Below are 3,985 nucleotides of genomic sequence, written 5' to 3' on the forward strand. Positions count from 1 at the left end.
AAATTCTACATTGGACGATTCTGGGCTTGTTCCTCCCTCTCCTCCACCCTCTGACAACTTCATGCCACCTATTAAAATTCTTCGCAATGATGTTTTCCATGCCCTCGCTGGCCTAAACCCTCGGAAGGCTTATGGACCGGATGGGGTCCCTCCTATTGTTCTCCGAAACAATGCCTCCATGCTTGCACCTTGCCTATTCAAATTCTTTCAGCTCTGTCTGTCAACACTACCTTTCCTTCTTGCTGGAAGTTTACTTACATTCAACCTGTTCCTAAAAAGGGTGACCGTTCTAATCCCTCAAACTACCATCCTATTGCTTTAATTTCCTGCCTATCTAAAGTTTTTGAATCTATCTTCAACAGGAAGATTCTTAAACATCTATCACTCCACAACCTTCTATCTGATCGCCAGTATGGGTTCCGTCAAGGCCGCTCTACTGGTGATCTTCTGGCTTTCCTTACTGAGTCTTGGTCATCCTCTTTTAGAGATTTTGGTGAAACTTTTGCTGTTGCCTTGGACATAATTATCAAAAGCTTTTGATAGAGTCTGGCACAAAGCTTTGATTTCCAAACTACCCTCCTACGGTTTCTATCCTTCTCTCTGTTTACTTCATCTCAAGTTTCCTTTTTGACCGTTCTATTGCTGCTGTGGTAGACGGTCACTGTTCTTCTCCTAAATCAATTAACAGTGGTGTTCCTCAGGGTTCTGTCCTGTCACCCACTCTCTTCTTATTATTCATTAATGATCTTCTAAACCAAACTTCTTGTCCTATCCACTCCTACGCTGAAGATACCACCCTGCACTTTTCCACGTCTTTTCATAGACGTCCAACCCTTCAGGAGGTAAACATATCACGCAGGGAAGCCACAGAACGCCTGACTTCTGATCTTTCTAAAATTTCTCATTGGGGCAGAACAAACTTGATATTGTTCAATGCCTCAAAAAATCAATTCCTCCATCTATCAACTCGACACAACCTTCCAGACAACTATCCCCTCTTCTTCAATGACACTCAACTGTCCCCCTCTTCTACATTGAACATCCTCGGTCTGTCCTTTACTTATAATCTGAACTGGAAACTTCACATCTCATCTCTAGCTAAAACAGCTTTTATGAAGTTAGGTGTTCTGAGACGTCTCCGCCAGTTTTTCTCACCCCCCCAGCTGCTAACTCTGTACAAGGGCCTTATCCGTCCATGTATGGAGTATGCTTCACATGTCTGAGGGGGGTTCCACTCATACTGCTTTTCTAGACAGGGTGGAATCAAAAGCTTTTCGTCTCATCAACTCCTCTCCTCTAACTGACTGTCTTCAGCTTCTCTCTCACCGCCGCAATGTTGCATATCTAGCTGTCTTCTACCGCTATTTTCATGCTAACTGCTCTTCTGATCTTGCTAACTGCATGCCTCCCCTCCTTCCGTGGCCTCGCTGCACAAGACTTTCTTCTTTCTCTCACCTCTATTCTGTCCACTTCTCTAACGCAAGAGTTAACTAGTATTCTCAATCATTCATCCCTTTCTCTGGTAAACTCTGGAACTCCCTGCCTGCTTCCGTATTTCCACCTTCCTATGACTTGAATTCCTTCAAGAGGGAGGTTTCAAGACACTTATTCATCATTTTTTGACCACTGCTTTGACCCCTGTATGGGACTGGCATTTCAGTGGGCATTTTTTTTATTACATTTTTGTTGCCCTTGGCCAGTGTCCTTCCTACATAAAAAAAAAAAAAAAAATAGTAGTAGTAGTAGCAGTAGTAGTAGTAGTAGTAGTAGTAGTAGTAATGCTATTTTTCATATATTTAGTAATTTTTTTTTTTCATATTATTATTTATATTTATATTTTTTGTTTTGTTTTGACATTCATACGAATGCTATAAAGGTGAAGCATAGAAATTTATTTGATTGATTAATTAATTTATATATCTATTTATTTTGATTTTTTAAATTAATTAATTTATTTATTTTTATTATTATTATTTTTTTTTTTTATGTCTCTATGATAAGCAAAGCATTATAGAATTTATGAAAGCACATATCCTCTAGAGTCTTGCCCTACAAAAGATTCTGTAAAGTAAAAAATAAAGGGAATAAGTGTCAGTGACGTTTGATGAATAGAGGAAGGCGTGGCAGAAATTACCATAAAACGTATATAAATGAAAATTTATCTTCCTCGTATTTTCCAACTTGCGTTTGCTTCTTGAAAATTTAACTGGGTGGGTCATATAGCAGACATATTGTTCTTTCCTCCATTGTAGTTTGTTTCCAGCAAGCCCCCTAAATAAAGTTTCTGTTTTTTTTTTTTTTTTTTTTTTTTAAAGAAATGAGGAATTACATTCTAACGCTGATCACTGAGCGGAGCGTAGACGAGCTGCTATCCTCAAGGACGTTACCTCTCTCTCTCTCTCTCTCTCTCTCTAAATAAGACTTTAAATAAAAAGAATATATATATATATATATATATATATATATATATATATATATATATATATATATATATATATATATATATATATATATATATATATATATATATATATATATATATATATATATATATATATATATATATATATATATATATATATATATATATATATATTAAAAGACAATGAATATCCTCTGGGGAAGGGGTGACAATCCTTATTTAACCCTTAATTTCAGTTGAATTTTGACAAGTCTACGTTAAAATGTTTCCATTTTTCTGCAGTGATAAAGAAACGTAGAGGGGTAGCTAATATATTTAATTGTTAATTGTATCTTTTTTTCTTTCTTTTTTTCATTTATTCTTTTATTAATTTTTCTTTTCATTGCTTAATTATGCATTATGCCGACACTGCAGGTTACAATTGCAGATATTGCAAGTATTTTTGACACAATACAAGTACATCCAGCTAAACTATTGCTACAGTATAGAGAGAGTATTTCGATTACATACCTTATTCTTCATCTTCTTTTCTTCTTTTTTTTTTTTAATAAATATAATAATAAATAAATAAGTAAATAGGTATTGTCAAATGAAATCGTCGAGATTACGCAGGGGTTTCGGGCAATACTTGGATGGGTGACTACACAAGCCTCATCTGTCTGAAAAAAAATAAATAAATAAAAAAAATAAGAATAAGAATAGGGAGAATGAACGAAAATTTTAAGTAATAAAGATAACAGTAAGAATTATTATAACAAGAATAAGAAAAATTACAATAAAGGAATATAAAAAAAAAGAAAGAAAGCATCCCATGTCTTTCTTCCTAATTGTCATAGAAGGGTGAATTCTTTTGTATATTTTCCAACATTTCCAATACAACGATATGAATGGGGGAAGAAAGAATAAGAATAATAGAAAGAAGGCCTCCCAACACCTAGTTCTCCGGTCTTGGCCAATTAGCTAACGGCGGGATCAGCGCAGTTAAGCAGGGGGTCCGGGAAGAACTTGGATGGGTGACCACAAAAGCCTCATCTCTCTGAGAATAGAAAAAAATAGCAATAAGAATGAGGAGAATGAACGAAAAACGAAAATAATAAAATAACAATAACAACTATAATAAAAAAAAGAAGATTAAGAATAAAAAGAACAAAAATAAGGGAAAAAAGTAATAATATATCTCTCTTGCTAATTGTCGTAGAATTATGAATGAAGGGTTAATTTTAGTGCATATTTTCCAACATTTTCAGCACAACAATGCAACAACAATACAGGAAAGAATAAGAATAAGAGAAATAAGCCCTCCCAACACCTTGTTCTCCGCTCTTGACCAATCAGCTGACGGCGGGATCAGCAAGGTTAAGCAGGGGGTCCGGGCAGAACTTGGATGGGTGACCGCACAAGCCTCATCTCTCTAAAAGTAGGATAAATAAGAATAAGATAAGGAAGAATAATAAAAAAAAATGAAAATAATAAAGATAACAATATTAATTATGACAAGAATAAGAAAAAAATAGAATAAAAAGAATGAAAAAAATAAGAATATCACAACTTTCTTGCTAATTG

The sequence above is a fragment of the Scylla paramamosain genome, unplaced genomic scaffold (genome assembly GCF_035594125.1).
Source record: "Scylla paramamosain isolate STU-SP2022 unplaced genomic scaffold, ASM3559412v1 Contig68, whole genome shotgun sequence".
NCBI lineage: Eukaryota > Metazoa > Arthropoda > Malacostraca > Decapoda > Portunidae > Scylla > Scylla paramamosain.